The sequence below is a fragment of the Schistocerca piceifrons genome, chromosome 5 (genome assembly GCF_021461385.2).
Source record: "Schistocerca piceifrons isolate TAMUIC-IGC-003096 chromosome 5, iqSchPice1.1, whole genome shotgun sequence".
NCBI classification, from domain to species: domain Eukaryota; kingdom Metazoa; phylum Arthropoda; class Insecta; order Orthoptera; family Acrididae; genus Schistocerca; species Schistocerca piceifrons.
The window spans coordinates 569,177,558-569,197,703 of record NC_060142.1 but is presented as its reverse complement, the minus strand read 5'-3'; the positions used below and the strand labels follow the sequence as shown (position 1 = coordinate 569,197,703).

General features: G+C 40.2%; 1 protein-coding gene across 2 annotated transcripts in view; it reads left to right on the top strand.

Annotated features, from left to right (window-relative positions):
- The window catches only part of LOC124797932 (spliceosome-associated protein CWC27 homolog), a 139,528-nt gene that overhangs the window by 2,404 nt on the left and 116,978 nt on the right, over nucleotides 1–20,146 (top strand). The window contains exon 1 of one of the 2 annotated variants that reach the window (XM_047261068.1): nucleotides 4,011–4,380. The exons of the other annotated variant lie outside the window; for it this stretch is intronic. The gene's annotated coding sequence lies outside the window, so the exon portion shown is untranslated. Of the gene's footprint in view, nucleotides 1–4,010; nucleotides 4,381–20,146 lie in introns of those variants that run through there. 2 annotated transcript variants of the gene reach the window in all.

Below are 20,146 nucleotides of genomic sequence, written 5' to 3'. Positions count from 1 at the left end.
TTGCTCTTGATAATTTAGGTTTAACAGCGATAAAGCTTCATGGCTTGTCAGCACAAAGTAAAGGGTCTTATTTTAAAAGGAAGGTTAGCGGTATTGAAAAGACTGCAAAAAAGGCATTAAAATATGATGCACCAAGTTCTGATGATGACGAAGAGGATACAAGTGTGGTTGAGAAAGCAAAGGATTTTGATGTAATGATTTCTCTTATGAAAGAGAAGATTTCATCTGTTGGGAGGTCTAGAAAAATCCAGATTCTGACCTTGGCTCCAGATTCATGGAGTCAAAATAAAGTGATGAAAGAACTTAATGTAAGTGAGTACATGGTGCGACAAGCTAGAAAGCTAAAATCTGAAAAGGGTATTCTGGAAACTCCTGGTCCAAAATAAGATAAAACTCTTTCTGAAAATACAGTAAGACTTGTAACAGATTTTTATGAAAAGGATGAAAGTTCTAGGGTGCTACCTGGAACAAAAGACAAAGTAAGTGTTCAAAAAAATGTGTACATGCAAAAAAGACTCATTTTGTGTAACTTGAGAGAACTCTATTATTCTTTCAAATGGGAGAATCCTGAGGTGGAAGTAGGCTTTTCAAAATTTTGCTTCTTGAGACCTAAATGGTGTATCCTTGCTGGTGCTGCAGGCACACACACTGTATGTGTATGCAGTATCCACCAGAGTGTTAAACTATTACTGGATGCTGTGAAAATTGAAGAATCTTATAAAGACCTAATTAAGATGCTTGTGTGCAACACGGAAAACCAAAACTGCATGCTACATCATTGCGACAGCTGTCCTGCAAATACTGCACTAACTGAGTACTTAACTGAAAAACTAAGTGAGTATTATGATTTAGAAGAAAAAATTGTAATCAGTCAGTGGGTTAACACAGACAGGGCAGAAATGATCAAACAGTCTATCAGTGTTGAAGACTACATTTCTTTATTGGTTAAGTCATTGGAAAAGCTCACCCCGCACTCGTTTATAGCAAAATCCCAATCAGCAGCCTTTAAAAGATTGAAAGAAGACCCACCACCCAAAACAGCAATTATTGTGATGGATTTCAGTGAAAATTATTCCTTTGTTATACAAAATGAGATCCAAAGTTACCACTGGAATAGAGGTGGTTGTACTCTACATCCAGTTGGAGTTTTTCTAAGAAATGAGGAAAACAATGTTTTTGTTTCCAACCACTGTTTTATTAGTGATGACCAAGAACATGACACTGGTTTTGTTAACTTTGTACAAAAAGAAATTACAAAGTGGCTGTCATTACGTCATACTGACATTGACTCAGTTCACTACTTTACAGATGGTTGTGCTGGGCAGTACAAAAATGGAAACAGTTTTAAAAATTTCACTGAACACTTGAGAAACTTTAATTTGAAGGCCCAACACTCATGGGAAGTCAATTTGTGATGGCCTAGGAGGAACTATTAAAAGAATTTTAAGGAAAGCCAGTCTACAGATTTCAGATGAAGAACAAATAATGACAGCAATCGATGTGTACAAGTTTTGTGAAAAAAATATTGAAAACATTCATTTTAACTTTATTGACAAAAAATAAGCTGATTTGCTACGGTTAAAACTAGAAAAACGTTTTTCAGCAACCCGAACCATTCCTGGAACACGAAGTTTTCGTAACTTCAAACCACTTCCAACAAACAACCTGGAAATTAGAAGGGCTACAGATAGTGTAAAACCCTCCTTAGTCTTTTCTTTCCATTCTTCTTCTGATTGGGTTCGTGTTGAACCATCCATAAATAGCTATGTGGCTGCAAATTATGATGGTAACTGGTACTTTGGACTGGTAAAAACAATATTCAATGATGAAGAAGATGCAGAAATTCTATTTCTACATCCTTCAGGACCAGCTGCATCATTTTATTGGCCTGAAAGAGAAGATTCTTGCATAGTGCCTTTGGAGCACAGTCTGTGTAGTAGACGCACCTCAATCAAGCGACACTGGAAGAATGTATTACTTCAAAAAAGACTGTATCAGAAGAACTGAAAGCTCTTGGATGAAATGGAAAAACAGTTTGAATCAGCATTAATGTTTATTAAAAAGACAAAATTACTCAAAAAATTCGATGTTTCAAGCAATCAGTTGGGTTATACATAAGTGTCGTAAGTACACTATCTTTGTACATAATTCTAATGAAATCTACTATAATTAATAAACATGTTAAAAAGCCTATATGTTTAAGAGTAAATTAAAACAAATTTGAGCATTCTATCAGGTCTGAGACTTTAGATATTGCAATTCTTATAAAACAAAACATCTGTTAAAAAAAAGAAAAAAGACATATATATTTTTTATAGAAAATATTAATATATTTTAGTAGTATCATTTTTATCTTCAAATATGTATAATAAATAAACTTGCTGCAAAAATTCATGATGTTATCTAAAAGAGTTTTTAAGATAAGCAATTTTAAAGTTTTGAATACAAATTAAATTTACCATTTCTGAAGGTTCGGAAAACGCAAAATATAAAAACTTTAAAAATTTATAAAAAAAAAACTATAAGAGATACAGCAAAAAAAAAAAAAAATTGCAGGTGTTGTCAGGATGGTATTAGAACCATTTGAGCCAAATTTCATGAAAATCTAAGGAGGTGGGTGTAAAATTTATTTTTTATTGGGTGATTTGATATGGAATGACCTTAGAATTAGTCAATGAAATTTCAAAAAAAGGTCTCACATACATTGGTACACTAAAAAGAACAAAAAAGAGATCCCACAGAACTTCTTACCTAATAAGAAACGTGGTGTGAAGACATCTGTTGACAGTTTCACGTAAGACATGACTCTGGTTTCCTTTGTGCCCAAGGAGTCCAAAACTGCAATACTGATCTCTTCTATGCACCATTCAGTAAACAATGATCCTGAATCAGAAAAACCTGAGATCATCCTGTTATATAACACAACAAAAGGTGGTGTGGACTGTTTACAACTCATCTTTGCAATATAGACTGAATATTTCAGCCCATAAGTCTATGAATGGGGAAACTTTGCCACATTTTACTTCTAAAATTACAAGTAAAAACTAAATATGTGTTCTCATGTGCCACTGAATCATACTGTAGTCAATTTCCACCTGCAGACACTTCACGCTGACCTTCCTGGAACACTCCAAACAAGTCAGAACACCACACTGTTGACACGGATATCTTGTTTTCCTCTTGAGACGAGGAGGGCAAAAGGCACAGATTTTTTGATTTTTGAATTCTTCTTTCGGTGCCAGAGGCTCATCTTGTAAGTGAAGTATTCTTCTGATGGTGTCACTCAACTCTCATGGCAAGCGCCCAATAGAAATTCTACGCTTCATATGAGGTTCAACTAGGTCTCTTGCTAGAGTCTTCATGAAGCTCAATCTCATCATTACTTCTGCCTTTGGATAAGCTTGATGTACCACATAACAATTTACACCGCAAGCAACATCCACTAATATGAAGAAAATTACCAAAAGCCATCTTCTTGCCCGGCGACTTGAGACATTAGCTGCACACCTTTGGTCAAGACAGTCCACACCACCTTTTGTTGTGTTATATAACAGGATGATCTCAGGTTTTTCTGATTCGGGATCATTGTTTACTGAATGGTGCATAGAAGAGATCAGTATTGCAGCTTTGGACTTCTTGAACACAAAGGAAACCAGAGTCATGTCTTATGTAGAACTGGAAACAGATGTCTTCACACCATGTTTCTTATTAGGTAAGAAGTTCTGTGCTATCTCTTTTTTGTTCTTTTTCAATGTACCAATGTATGTGAGATCTTTTTTTGAAAGTTAATTGACTAGTTCTACTGATGAGTACCAGTTGTCACTTGTAACATTTCTCCTTGTGCTTTCAATGGGTTTCACCAATCGAAGAACAGCCTGTGTGGGAACACTGACCTTTCTCATGGCCGGGAAGGGTGTGACCATCGCTGCGTTTTCCAGAATAAATGTATGCATTGTACAAGTAATTTGTACGAGCATCAGTCAAACACTGAACTTTCAGGGCATACTTTGCCAGTTTGTTGCACATGTACATTCTAAACGCACACCTTCCACGAAAAGGAACAAGCATTTCATCGACACACTGTTGCAGCTACAGAGTAGCAAAGTTGACTGTTTTCGATGAAATGCAGAAAGATTTGTGAAATTGCTGCTGATTTGTCTATTTCTTTCTTTCCTTCCAATTTTCTGGATTGTCAAATTGTAGTGCAGACAATAAAACAGAAATATTTCTTTGCTACAAGTGCATCTGAAAATATCTCCGCCTGTTCCATCGGTTGCAAACAAGCTGTAAACAGACTCGTTCCCCAACTTGAAAATGGCTGAATACACTAACAGACCAATTAGAGCTTCAATTCAATGATGTCGACATCTTTTAGATAAGGTAAGCGATTGTTAGCATACTGTGCTCTAAGCTTAGATATTTTCAGATTTGTCCATCATATGGTTTTGTCTAGAATGTCGTGTAAAGAACAGTTTCCATACCCCCAAAACAGCAGGGTTTTCTCCAAGACTATTTGCCATCTGTCGCTGTCCAGGAAGATGCAATACAATGTTGTGTTGCATTGTTCTTACGGTAGCTGGTGGCTGCTTTTTTCTCCATCGAAAACATCTGTTCTTACCAAACAAGTAAGCTCCCTCGTCATCAGCTGCCACATCTTCATCACTTTCTGTTTCCTGCGCTGAATTAGTGTCGTGATCACTAAATATCTCAAATCAGGGTCATTATCACTGTCATCAAAGTCTTCATCCGAAGATTCAACAGGGTGATCTTGAACATCCCCATCTGTCTCATATAACACACATTGCATAGAAGGTCCAGCTTTCTCCGCAATGGAGGAACAGTAGCAAGCAATAAAAACACAGCACGCAAACACTATGATACATCTGTGAGACCTCTCAAGGCTAATAATTATGAAACAAAGAGCAGCAACAATGCAAGAATGCTGGTATATGTAGCTTGTCAGCCAATAGGAAGGTACGTGGAAGAGTCCATTTGGCTTTGCAGGGGTGTGAGAAATATCTCGACACAAAAATTCGTAACAGTCTGAGAGACGGTCGATAGTAGTTAAGGGTTAAGAAGACCTAATCTATGATGGCCGGACAGAAGGAACACCATCCTCTCGAATATGAGCTCATTGTCTTAACAACTGCACTGCCTTATTTGGTTGGACCCTATTTTACAACTTTCTTTGATTTACCCACAATTTGTTGCAGATAACTTGTAAGGAAAAACATGGTTTTGCACTTCATCACACTAAGGACATCCACTGGTAACCCCTAGACCACAAACATGCCACCATACTCTTTCACTAACTCAAGTCTGTTTGGAAAGCTGACTCTATGCCTGTAAACATGCAGCTATTTATCTATGTCCCACATGTCCTCCCCTCAGCGTAGCCTTCCCTAATGAGTGAGATATTGAGCTCAGGAGAATGACAAGACATTACTGTCATGCAGTATAGATCTTGGCACATTATTTCGTGATTGTTTACTGTAATGTGACAGGATGTTCTTGACTGAACATTGGAAAATCCAGAATGTAATATGACAATATTATGAAAAGGATAGTTGCCACTCGCCGTATAGTCTAAGTCATAGGTAGGCACAGCAAAAACATTGTAAGAAAGTAAGCTTTCGGCCAACAAGTGCTTCATTGGAAGCAGACAACTTCCCTCCCCCCCCCCCCCCTCTCTCTCTCTCTCTCACACACACACACACACACACACACACACACACATACAACGCAACTCACACGCATGACCACTGTCTCTGGCTGCTGAGGCCATAGATTGTGAGTAGCAGCACATGATGGGAGAAGCAACTGGGTGGTGGAGGTAAGGAGGAGGCTGGGATAGGGAGGGGGAGGGATAGCAGGGTAGGGGTAGGAGACAGGAAAATGCTGCTTGTGGGAGCATACAGGGACGAGGTGGAGAGAGGGTAGGGCACCTAGGTGCAGTCAGGAGGTTAGAATGAGCTTGGAGGGGGGAGGGTGGGGGTAGTGGAAAAAGATAAAAGTAAAAAGACTGTGTGTGCATTGGTGGAACAGAGGGGTGTGTAATATTGGAATGGGAACGGGGAAGGTGTTAGACAGGTAAGGACAATGGCTAACGAAGGTTGAGGACAGGAGGGTTACAGGAACATAGGATATATTTCAGGGAGAGTACCGACATGCACAATTCAGAAAGCCTGGTGTTAGTGGAAAGGATCTAGATGGCACAGGCTGTGAAGCAGTCACTGAAATCAAGAATGTTGCATTGTGTGGCATGCTCAGCAATTGGGAGGTCAAGCTGTTTCTTGGTCACAGTTTGTTGGTGGCCATTTATGCGGACTGACCACCACCCTCACCACCACCTACTCCAGTCCGGTCACAAGCATCACCTATCAACCAACAAGCTGTCAGAATTTTCTAGTCTATCTACTTTCGATTAAATTTTCATTACAGTTACAATTACTTCTTCTGGTCTAGTCAGTTCACTGATGTACCTGGTTGTCTTTCTTTCTGTCCTAATAATTATATGCCTCTCTTGACTGCTCACTGAGCAACCATCAGTTTTTGAATGATTTTTGCATCAGAAGTCCATATCTCACTGCTGTAAGTCAGAACTGATGATACCATTGATTGTAAACTCTCAATTTCAGAAACATCATTATCTTCATTTTGAAAACTCTAGACGATTTCTGCCTTGTTTAATACCTTTTACTATCCGTCCAAGCTTCTTTAACAGCCTCAAATATGAAAACTCATCAATTGATTCTATGATTTTATTGTTATCAGTGATATTATGACAAATTAAAACAGTGGGAGTCGAAGTCAAATTGTGATCATTACCTTCAGCAAACAATGCAAAGGCAAATGATTGCCAAGTATCTACACTCATGCTCATAAATTAAGGATAATTGCAGAATATGGTGCCACACAATGTGGCACTGCACAAAACTGGCACTAATAGCACAGGCACATAGGGAACACACACGACACAGATCTGTAAGTCCACGGTATTGGTGATAAGTTGAGAAAACTGACCTGAAACACGTGCTACAAAATGCCTCTATTCCCTGCGCATGTACCCCGACATCAATATAACATATGATTTCCATGCACACATACACAGGCCGCACAATGGTTTGGCATACTCTGGATCAGGTGGTCGAGCAGCTGCTGGGGTATAGCCTCCCATTCTTGGACCAGTGCCTGTCTGAGCTCCTGAAGTGTCGTAGGGATTTGAAGACGTGCAGCGATACGTCAACCGAGAGCATCCCAGATGTGCTCAATGGGGTTTAGGGCTGGAGAACAGGCAGGCCACTCCATGCCCTGATATCTTCTGTTTCAAGGTACTCCTCCATGATGGCAGCTCGGTGGGGCCATGCATTATCATCCATCAGGAGGAAGGTGGGACTCACTGCACCCCTGAAAAGGTGGACATACTGGTGCAAAATGATGTCCCGATACATCTGGCCTGTTACAGTTCCTCTGTCAAAGACATGCAGGGGTATACGTGCACCAATCACAATCCCACCCCACACCATCAAACCACGACCTCCATACAGGTCCCTTTCAAGGACATAAAGGGGTTGGTATCTGGTTCCTGGTTCACGCCAGATGGAAAACCGGTGAGAATCACTGTTCAGACTGTACCTGGACTCATCCGTGAACATAACCTGGGACAACTGTTCCAATGACCATGTACTGTGTTCTTGACACCAGGCCTTACGAGCTCTCCTGTGACCAGGGGTCAGTGGAATGCACCTTGCAGGTCTCTGGGCGAATAAACCATGTCTGTTCAGTTGTCTGTAAACTGTGTATCTGGAGACAACTGTTCCAGTGGCTGCGGTAGGGTCCCGAGCAAGGCTACATGCAGTATTATGTGGCCGTCTGCGGGCACTGACGGTGAGATATCAGTCTTCTTGTGGTGCTGTACACCGTGGACATCCCGTACTGTACAGCCTGGACACATTTCCTGTCTGCTGGAATTGTTGCCATAATCTTGAGATCACACTTTGTGGCACACAGACGGCCCATGCTACGACCTGCTGTGTTTGACCAGCCTCCAGTCACTCCATTCTACCCCTCATAACATTATCAATATGTGTTCTTTGAACAATTTTCAACACACAGTCACCATTAGTACATCTGAAAATGTCTTCACACTTACTCACTGCACTGTACTCTGACACATACCAATACGCCTCTACATATGTGGACTGTTGCCAGCACCACGGTGCGATGACCACAGGTCAAATGCACCACATGGTCATACCCCGAGGTGATTTAAACCTGCAAACCACCCACCTGAGCGTTGTTTCACCATGTATCAGCATTATCCGAACTGCTCAACATAATGAAACACATTGCTCAATATAATGTGGTTGACTTCAACAGCTTTTTCGTGGTCCATGTTTCATGGATATCCCACAACTCCCTCCCATACCTAACCCCAGCTTTTCTGCATTGTGAGGATGTGAAATCTTCCTGAAAAACATGTTCTACAATCCCAGAACCCTCTGTCTTCAATCTCCCCCCAATTTTCACATTTCATTCCTGTACACACTCTTGTTTTCCTACTTCTTTCCTCCTTCCATCACATAAGGTAGTCTTATACTCCCTCGTCCTTTCTTTTTTAAATGCTGGATCATCCAAATTCCTTTTTTATCATTTGCTTAGCATTACTCCTAGTAGCTCCCTCACTGCTCCTTGCGTCCTTATTTATATGCCATTCTCCTCTCCTGCACATATTTCCATTTTGCACACTGGCAGTATCTTTATCTTTCCCACCAGTCCATCCAGTCAGATCCAGTCAGACTCTGGCACTGGGAAATTATGGTAGTTGTCACTACATGTAGACTAAACCTTGTCCTAATGATACTTGTTCAGTTGTGACTAGGTTCTACTTCTAAGGACATTAATGCTGTTTTGAAGTGTCACCATAGTATAATGGTTAGCATCTTTGATTATTAGTTTACTGTTTCCATGATCTCAGCCACGACTAATATTTGAAATAATAAAGCTGAGTCTCAGTCAAATACTTCTATTTCACTCCCACTCTACCAATGATCTTGTCAAAAGATGAGGGCAACAAGCTTCGGACGTACTTTGTCCTATGGATGGAAAACAACTTCTAAGTAATGGAGGACTTGGTAATGATCAGTGTGATGAGGATGCATAAGGCAAAAAGTACATGCAGTTTAAGGATAGAAAGTTTATTCACAGAAATGTCATCTTTTAAAATATTCTGTGATGACGTCTTCCTTAAAAAAAACTATGAGTAAACTAGTCCATCATTTTTATGACGAAGTGTGAATTCTTCATTGGGGGATACCACAGGGAAGTTAAGGAAAGAGTTCCACAAACTTCAACATGAAAGGCTAGATGTTAAAGGCTGTGAAAAAAAAGAAAAAGCTGAAAGGAGAGATGCGCCAACCTTCTCATCGCAGAGTAGCAACTGCAAATTACATTCCCAATTATTTGCTGGATGTATTGCAGTCTCTGTCTTTCTCTACAGTTTTTACCCTGTGTAGATCCCTCAACCCCCAATGAACCATGGACCTTGCCGTTGGTGGGGAGGCTTGCGTGCCTCAGCGATACAGATGGCCGTACCGTAGGTGCAACCACAACGGAGGGGTATCTGTTGAGAGGCCAGACAAACATGTGGTTCCTGAAGAGGGGCAGCAGCCTTTTCAGTAGTTGCAGGGGCAACAGTCTGGATGATTGACTGATCTGGCCTTGTAACATTAACCAAAACGACCTTGCTGTGCTGGTACTGCGAACGGCTGAAAGCAAGGGGAAACTACAGCCGTAATTTTTCCCGAGGACATGCAGCTTTACTGTATGATTAAATGATGATGGTGTCCTCTTGGGTAAAATATTCTGGAGGTAAAATAGTCCCCCATTCGGATCTCCGGGCGGGGACTACTCAAGAGGACGTCGTTATCAGGAGAAAGAAAACTGGCGTTCTACGGATCGGAGCGTGGAATGTCAGATCCCTTAATCGGGCAGGTAGATTAGAAAATCTAAAAAGGGAAATGGATAGGTTAAAGTTAGATATAGTGGGAATTAGTGAAGTTCGGTGGCAGGAGGAACAAGACTTTTGGTCAGGTGATTACAGGGTTATAAATACAAAATCAAATAGGGGTAATGCAGGAGTAGGTTTAATAATGAATAAAAAAATAGGAGTGCGGGTTAGCTACTACAAACAGCATAGTGAACGCATTATTGTGGCCAAGATAGACGCAAAGCCCATGCCTACTACAGTAGTACAAGTTTATATGCCAGCTAGCTCTGCAGATGATGAAGAAATTGATGAAATGTATGAGGACATAAAAGAAATTATTCAGGTAGTGAAGGGAGACGAAAATTTAATAGTCATGGGTGATTGGAATTCGTCAGTAGGAAAAGGGAGAGAAGGAAACATAGTAGGTGAATATGGATTGGGGGGAAGAAATGAAAGAGGAAGCCGCCTTGTAGAATTTTGCACAGAGCATAACTTAATCATAGCTAACACTTGGTTCAAGAATCATAAAAGAAGGTTATATACCTGGAAGAATCCTGGAGATACTAAAAGGTATCAGATAGATTATATAATGGTAAGACAGAGATTTAGGAACCAGGTTTTAAATTATAAGACATTTCCAGGGGCAGATGTGGATTCTGACCACAATCTATTGGTTATGAACTGCAGATTGAAACTGAAGCTGCAAAAAGGTGAGAATTTAAGGAGATGGGACCTGGATAAACTGAAAGAACCAGAAGTTGTAGAGAGTTTCAGGGAGAGCATAAGGGAACAATTGACAGGAATGGGGGAAAGAAATACAGTAGAAGAAGAATGGGTAGCTCTGAGGGATGAAGTAGTGAAGGCAGCAGACGATCAAGTAGGTAAAAAGACGAGGGCTAATAGAAATCCTTGGGTAACAGAAGAAATATTGAATTTAATTGATGAAAGGAGAAAATATAAAAATGCAGTAAATGGAGCAGGCAAAAAGGAATACAAACGTCTCAAAAATGAGATCGACAGGAAGTGCAAAATGGCTAAGCAGGGATGGCTAGAGGACAAATGTAAGGATGTAGAGGCCTGTCTCACTAGGGGTAAGATAGATACTGCCTACAGGAAAATTAAAGAGACCTTCTGTCTCATTTTCATTGTTTGCCCCTTATAGGTACTTCATGTGTGGCAGAAATGTAAGTTTTAATTGAATGTAAGGAATGGGATTGTAAAGTACAAAGGAAAAGATTAAAATATATGAACTTGGTTTTCTCTGCAGAAAACAAGAAATCAGTTTTATTTACTCATTCCTCAAGTCTCTTGGAAATGGAAGAGGATGTAGATGAAGATGAAATGGGAGATACGATACTGCGTGAAGAGTTTGACAGAGCACTGAAAGACCTGAGTCGAAACAAGGCCCCCGGAGTAGACAACATTCCATTGGAACTACTGACGGCTGTGGGAGAGCCAGTCCTGACAAAACTCTACCATCTGGTGAGCAAGATGTATGAGACAGGCGAAATACCCTCAGACTTCAAGAAGAATATAGTAATTCCAATCCCAAAGAAAGCAGGTGTTGACAGATGTGAAAATTACCGAACTATCAGTTTAATAAGTCACAGTTGCAAAATACTAACGCGAATTCTTTACAGACGAATGGAAAAACTGGTAGAAGCGGACCTCGGGGAAGATCAGTTTGGATTCCGTAGAAATGTTGGAACACGTGAGGCAATACTAACCTTACGACTTATCTTAGAAGAAAGATTAAGAAAAGGCAAACCTACGTTTCTAGCATTTGTAGACTTAGAGAAAGCTTTTGACAATGTTAACTGGAATACTCTCTTTCAAATTCTGAAGGTGGCAGGGGTAAAATACAGGGAGCGGAAGGCTATTTACAATTTGTACAGAAACCAGATGGCAGTTATAAGAGTCAAGGGGCATGAAAGGGAAGCAGTGGTTGGGAAAGGAGTGAGACAGGGTTGTAGCCTCTCCCCGATGTTATTCAATCTGTATATTGAGCAAGCAGTAAAGGAAACAAAAGAAAACTTCGGAGTAGGTATTAAAATTCATGGAGAAGAAGTAAAAACTTTGAGGTTTGCCGATGACATTGTAATTCTATCAGAGACAGCAAAGGACTTGGAAGAGCAGTTGAACGGAATGGACAGTGTCTTGAAAGGAGGATATAAGATGAACATCAATAAAAGCAAAACGAGGATAATGGAATGTAGTCAAATTAAATCTGGTGATGCTGAGGGAATTAGATTAGGAAATGAGACACTTAAAGTAGTAAAGGAGTTTTGCTATTTAGGGAGTAAAATAACTGATGATGGTCGAAGTAGAGAGGATATAAAATGTAGACTGGCAATGGCAAGGAAATCGTTTCTGAAGAAGAGAATTTTGTTAACATCGAGTATAGATTTAAGTGTCAGGAAGTCGTTTCTGAAAGTATTTGTATGGAGTGTAGCCATGTATGGAAGTGAAACATGGACGATAACTAGTTTGGACAAGAAGAGAATAGAAGCTTTCGAAATGTGGTGCTACAGAAGAATGCTGAAGATAAGGTGGGTAGATCATGTAACTAATGAGGAGGTACTGAATAGGATTGGGGAGAAGAGAAGTTTGTGGCACAACTTGACTAGAAGAAGGTATCGGTTGGTAGGACATGTTTTGAGGCATCAAGGGATCACAAATTTAGCATTGGAGGGCAGCGTGGAGGGTAAAAATCGTAGAGGGAGACCAAGAGATGAATACACTAAGCAGATTCAGAAGGATGTAGGTTGCAGTAGGTACTGGGAGATGAAGAAGCTTGCACATGATAGAGTAGCATGGAGAGCTGCATCAAAGCAGTCTCAGGACTGAAGACCACAACAACAACAGATCCCTCTAGTTCCATGAAAGTTATCCTTTGATGTCTTAACAGATATCCCATCATCCTGTTCCTTCTTGTCAGTGTTCCCATATGTTCCTTTGCTCGCCAATTGTGCAGAGGACCTCATCATTCCTTACCTTATCAGTCCACCAAATTTCCTACATTCTTCTGTAGCACCACATCCCAAAGGCTTTCACTCTCTTCTGCTCCAGTTTTCCCACAGCCCATGTCTTACTACCATACACTGCTGTGCTCGAAACAGACTTTTTAGAAATTTCTTCCTCAAATTAAGACCTATGTTTGATACTAGCAGACTTCTTTTGCGCAGGACTGCCCTTTTTGCCAGCGCTAGTATGCTCTTTTTATGTTCTTCTTGCTCCATCTGTCATGAGATACCTTGGTGCCTAGATAGCAGAATTCCTTAACTTCATTTGCTGTGTGATCCCCAGTTCTGACATTAAGTTTCTTGCTGTTCTCTTTCCTGCTACATCTCGTTGCTTTCATCTTTCTTTGATTTACTTTCAGACCATATTCTGTTCTCATTACATTCCTGCTCATTCCATTCAATATATCCTGAGTTCTTCTTAAGTTTCACTGAGGATAGCAATGTCATCAGCCAATCTTATCATTGATATCCTGTCACCTTGAATTTTAACCCCACTCTTGAACCTTTCTTTTATTTACCTCACTGTGTCTTTGATGTACAGATTCAATTGAAAATTGAAAAGACTAAATCTCTGCCTTACATCCGTTTTAATCCAAGCACTTCATTCTTGCTGTTTCAGTCTTAATTGTTTGCTCTTGATTCTTTTACATATAGTGTATTACCCATCATTCCTCATAGCTTACCCTATTTTTTCTCAGAATTTTGAACACCTTGCACCATTTTGCTTTGTGAAATGCTTTTTCTAGGTTGGCAAATCCATTGAATGTGTGTCAATTTATATTCAGTCTTGCTTCCATTATAAACCATAACATCAGAACTGCCTCTCTGGTGCCTTTACCTTTCCTAAAGCCAAACTTATCGTCATCTAACAGATCATCAGTTTTCTTTTTCATTCTTCTGTTTATTATTCTTGTCAGAAACTTGGGTGCATGTGTTGTTTAGCTGATTGTGCAATAATTGTCACACTTATCAGTTCTTGCTACCTTCAGAATCGTGTGGATGAAGTTTGTCCGAAAGTCTGGTGGTGTTTTGCCAGCCTCAAGCATTCTACACACCAATGTGAATAATCACTTCGTTGACACTTTCCCCAATGATTTTAGAAATTCTGATGGAATGTTATCTACCCCTTCTGCCTTATTTCATCTTAAGTCTTCCAGGGCTCTTTTTAAATTCCGATTGTAATTCTGGACCCCTGTCTCTTCCCTGTTGACTCTTATTTCTTCTTCTATCATGTCATCATACAAGTCTTCCCCCTTGAAGAGGCCCTCATTGTACTCTTTCCACCTATCTGCTCTCTCCTCTGCATTTAACTGTGGAATTCCCGTTGCATGCTTAATGTTACCACCTTTACTTTTAACTTCACCAAAGGTTGTTTTGACTTTTGTATATACTGAGTCCACATCCTTCTGACAGTCATTTCTTTTGTGATTTCTTCACAGTTTTCATGCAGCCATTTTGCCTTAGCGTCCCACCAATTCCTGTTTATTTCGTTCCTAAGTGATTTGTATTTCTGTATTCCTGAATTTCTTTGAACATTTTTGTACTTCCTTCTTTCATTGATCAGCTGAAGTATTCCATCTGTTATCCATGGTTTCTTTGCAGCTTCCTTCCTTTTAGAAACGTTTTTCTCTCCGACTGAACTGCCTACTGAGATATTCATTATCACAATATCTATAGCCTTAGATAATTTCAAGAGGGTTTCTTCATTCCTTAGTACTTCCATATCCCAGTTCTTTGTGCATTGATTCTTTCGGACTAGTCTCTTAAACTTCACCCTATTGTCCATTATTACTAAATTCTGATCTGAGTCTATATCCGCTTCTGGGGACGCTTTACAGTCCAATATCCGATTTCGGGATCTCTCCCTGACCATGATGTAATGTAACTGCAATCTTCCTGTACTCCAGGCCTTTGCCAAGTATTCTTGGACAGAGTATTCACTATTACTAACTGATATTTATTACAGAACCCAATTAACCTTTCTCCTCTCTTATTTCTACTACCAAGCTCATATTCTCCTGTAACTCTTTCTTCTATTCCCTCCCCTACAATCATATTCCATTCCTCCATTGCTATTAGATTTTCATCTCCCTTTACATAATGAATTATCCGTTCAGTATCTTCATATACTTTCTCTATCTCTTCATCCTCTGCTGTTGATGTTGCCATATTTATCAAGTATTAATGAAGTGAAATGAAGAAGGATAGGTACTTGATAGTCAGGCATTTATTGTATAATATCAGTACCATCATTGAACTGCATAACAGGCTTCACCATTGTTGTGAATACACAAGGAGGTAATAGTCCAAGCCAATAACAGCCACCATTTTACAGTGATACATGTCCAGTTCACAAGTGGATGATTAAGAACTAGAGAGAATACGACGGTGCATTGATAAGTCTGGTAAATTTCCATGAAAGAAAGGAACATTTTTGTTGCATCTTGATGGTTCATAAGCTTGAGTATTACAAGTATCATATAAATAATTTCAATAATGTACAGCATAAAGTTCATTGTTGATGGATGTCTGAATTGGTCAGTGTGTTGACTGCAATTGAGAAAACTGAGTTTCATGCTGTTATTAAACATTTTCATTTGAAGCATTTGACAGCCACACAAATCAAAAGAGAATTGGATGAAGTTCATGCAGACTCTGCACCATCATTGAAGACCATTTACTTCTAGATTAATGAATTTAAATGCGGTCAGACAAGCACCAAAGATGAAGCATTCTCTGGCCATCCAATTGAGGTTACCACAAAGGAAACCATTGACAAAATACATGACAGTGTAATGCTAGACTACCAAATAAAAATTCATGAGATTTTTGAGACTATAGGCATCTCAACTGAGTGAGCGTGTAATATGCTACCTGCAATGTTGGCTATGAATAAACTGTGTTGGAAGTGGGTGCAATGATTGCTCACAGTTGACCAAAAGCACATCCAGCACAACTTTTCCACACAATTTCTGTCGATATTTAATCCCAATCTATAGGAGTTTTTGTACCGATTTGTGACTGTTGATGAAACCTGGATCCATCGTTACACACCAGGGTTAAAAATTCGGTCAAAATAATGGACAAAAGCAGGTTAAAGTACACTGAAGAAGGCAAAGGCCATTTTGTCAGCTGGTAAGGTGATGGCCACAGTTCTTTTGGATTCCCAAGGAATAATCCTCATAGATTACTTGAAAAAAGGCAGAACCATAACTGGATGTATTATGCTTCATGGTTGGATCATATGAAATTTGTGTTGGCAACATTGATTGAAAAAAGACCAAGGTCAGCATGCAAAAAGTGCTCTTTCACCAGGATAACACAACACTCCACACATCAGTGATAACAGTGACAAAAGTGCATGAATTGGCCTTTAAATTGGCTCCTCGTTCATCCTATTCACCAGACTTAGCCCCAACTGACATCTTCCTGTTCCCTAACTTGAAACTTTGGCTTACTGGGAAGAAATGAGGAAATGATAGTTGCAGTTGGGATCTTTTTCAGTGGGATGAAAAAGCTGGAGAACTGTTGGACCAAATGTGTATCCCTCAAGGGAGACTGTGTGGAGAAGTAATGTGACCGGATTTATCAAACCACCCTCATATGTGAGGAAAGCGGTAAAATATTTTAACTTCTATTGACCACATATGGCTCACTACAAATCATTCTGGTTTCAGCAAATCATTTAAAACAATGCCAAGATGATTTCTTTGAAAATGATGGGGTCAATTTTCTTTCCCACCAATGTTAGTTAAAGCTTGTGTGTCAGCTATATATATGCTGTAACTTACCAAACGAAAGCATTGGTATGTTGATAGGAGACAATAAAAAACACACCTTTCCCTTTTACCCCCTAAGGTAAGTCTTTCTGCTCCCGGAATTGGAATGACTCCTTACCCTCTCCTTAAAACCCACATCCTTTCGTCTTTCCCTCTCCTTCCCTCTTTCCTGATGAAGCAACCATGGGCTTGAATTTTGTGTGTGTGTTTGTGTTTGTTAGTGTCTCTATCAACATACCAACACTTTCGTTTGGTAAGTTACATCATCTTTATATACAAAGATGATGTAACTTACCAAACGAAAGCATTGGTATGTTGATAGAGACACTAACAAACACAAACACACACACAAAATTCAAGCCCACGGTTGCTTCATCAGGAAAGAGGGAAGGAGAGGGAAAGACGAAAGGATGTGGGTTTTAAGGATATATATCTATATATCTCTTTCCTGATGAGGCAACAGTTTGTTGCGAAAGCTTGAATTTTGTGTGTACGTTTGTGTTTGTTTGTGTGTCTATCGACGTGCCAGCGCTTTCGTTTGGTAAGTCACCTCATCTTTGTTTTTTATATATATATATATATATATATATATATATATATAGTGTCCCAGCTATCTTGTCCACCCAAAATATCTCTGGAACAATAACGGCTATTGGAAAATGACTTTCACCGGTATCAATGTAGGGCTGGGGCCCATGAATGTACATATTTGGAAACATTCTAAAACGAAAACATATGTGTTTTTTAACACAAACTTATGTGTTTTTTAAATGGACCTATATTTTTTCTTCAGCAATCCATAGCATGACAAAGCACATACACAATGGCGTTGATTGCATCGCAATATTCCCATTACATCTCGAGATATTGAGATGCAAAGTTGACGCTTGAAACACCCGACATGCGCTGCTAGCGCACGTCCTGAGGCTCAGGCGTGAACCCCATGCTGCCCGTAATCGCGATGTGATTGACATGTGTAATCACACCTCCATACTTATCAAGAGGTCCGAAACGAATAATACGGTCTGCTGCCATCCTGCATTAACGTCGTACATTCCAGCAGATATTTATCCCATAGGCTAGGAGTGATGCGGTTCTGTAACATATCTGTGTATCACAATGTTGTGTGTATGTTTGTGTTTGTTTCTGTGTCTATCAACCTGCCAGCGCTTTTGTTTGGTAAGCCTCGTCATCTTTGTTTTTAGATATATTTTTCCCATGTGGAATGTTTCCCTCTATATATATGAAAGCACTGGCAGGTTATAGACACACAAACAAACACAAAGATAAACACAAAATTCAATCTTTCGCAACCAACGGTTGCTTCATCAGGAAAGAGGGAAGGAGAGGGAAAGACGAAAGGATGTGGGTTTTAAGGGAGAGGGTAAGGAGTCATTCCAATCCCGGGAGCAGAAAGACTTACCTTAGGGGGAAAAGGGACAGGTATACACTCACAGACACACATATTCATCCGCACATACACAGACACAAGCAGACATTTGTAAAGGCAAAGAGTTTGGGCAGAGATGTCAGTCGAGGCGGAAGTACAGAGTCAAAGATGTTGTTGAAAGACAGGTGAGGTATGAGTGGCGGCAACTTGAAATTAGCAATTTGAAATTAGCGGAGGTTGAGGCCTGGCGGATAACGAGAAGAGAGGATATACTGAAGGGCAAGTTCCTATCTCCAGAGTTCTGACAGGTTGATGTTAGTGGGAAATATCCAGATAACCCGGACAGTGTAACACTGTGCCAAGATGTGCTGGCCGTGCACCAAGGCATATTTAGCCACAGGGTGATCCTCATTACCAACAAACACTGTCTGCCTGTGTCCATTCACGCGAATGGACAGTTTGTTGCTGGTCATTCCCACATAGAAAGCTTTACAGTGTAGGCAGGTCAGTTGGTAAATCACATGGGTGCTTTCACACGTGGCTCTGCCTTTGACTTCCGGGTTACAGGACTGGAGTAGGTGGTGGTGGGAGGGTGCATGGTACAGGTTTTACACCGGGGGTGGTTACAAGGGTAGGAGCCAGAGGGTAGGGAAGGTGGTTTGGGGATTTCATAGGGATGAACTAAGAGGTTTCGAAGGTTAGGTGGACAGCGGAAAGACACTCTTGGTGGAGTGGGGAGGATTTCATGAAGGATGGATCTCATTTCAGGGGGAACTGAACTGTTCATCCATGGAATGATCTTACCAAATCATTTTGTTATAAATTACTGTGAGATTCTTCTTCAGAATCAGTCAGCTGTTGAGTTGTGCAAGGAAAGATAATGAAGTGCATTGAATGTTGTAGTATTTTTTGACTGATAACAGCTACCTCCTGTGGGCTCACCTATCTCAGGAATCTTCCTTAGTGTCTGGGACTCCACCTGTTCCCCATTGCATGATTATGAGAATTTGTCAAGTATTTGTGAATTTATCATTTTCACAAAAGCAAAGGTGGGTTTGTAAAGTATTTGAACATGCATGTTTTGTAGATCAGCATTTTATATCCAGGCTTTGGTTCTTTTTCACCAATTTCAGGTCGCAGTAGTACTTTGCATACTTTGCATGAAAACTAGTAAAGGAAAACTCTCAACATTTGCATACAACATTTCTTCTTCTTCTTCTTCTTCTTCTTCTTTCTCCTCCTCTTCTTGTCGTATACCAGAAAGACCGAGCAAAGTGGCGCAGTGGTTAGCACACTGGACTCACATTTGGGAGGACGACAGTTCAATCCCTCATCCGGCCATTCTGATTTAGGTTTTCCGTGATTTCCCTAAATCGCTCAAGACAAATGCCGGGATGGTTCCTTTGAAAGGGCATGACCGACTTCCTTCCCCGTCCTTCCCTAATCCGATGAGACTGATGACTGCGCAGTTTGGTCTCTTCCCCCAAACAATCCAACCCATCCTATACCAGAAAACCAAAATCAGGGTGTCTGGATGCAGAGTTGAACTGTAATCCTCCCAGGCGTGAGTCCAATTTGCTAATTTTCGTGCTGCTGCTCTTGGTCTGTGAATGGCAAGATTTTGTAACAAATATCACCCTTAAGATATTTGGTCTGTCAGTTTGGCGTAGACAATAATACATATCTAAATAATAAACTGTAATATAAAATGATAGACAGAAACCTGCTCATCAAGCAGTGGCAGGAGCAAACACAAACAAAAGTTAAGGAAATGTGCAATCTTCTGGTGCCGATTACTCCTGGCAAAAGGGTTGAAGGAGCAGGGAGAGGGATGAAGGAAAAGGACTGGTGAGCTGTAAGATATGGGGAGACTTATGGCAACGTCACCCAGAAATCTGGCTGTTTTCTTCTAATCCTGTCCCTCCCAATGGATGCAGGTGATCAGGCACGATGCTTACGTATGTGT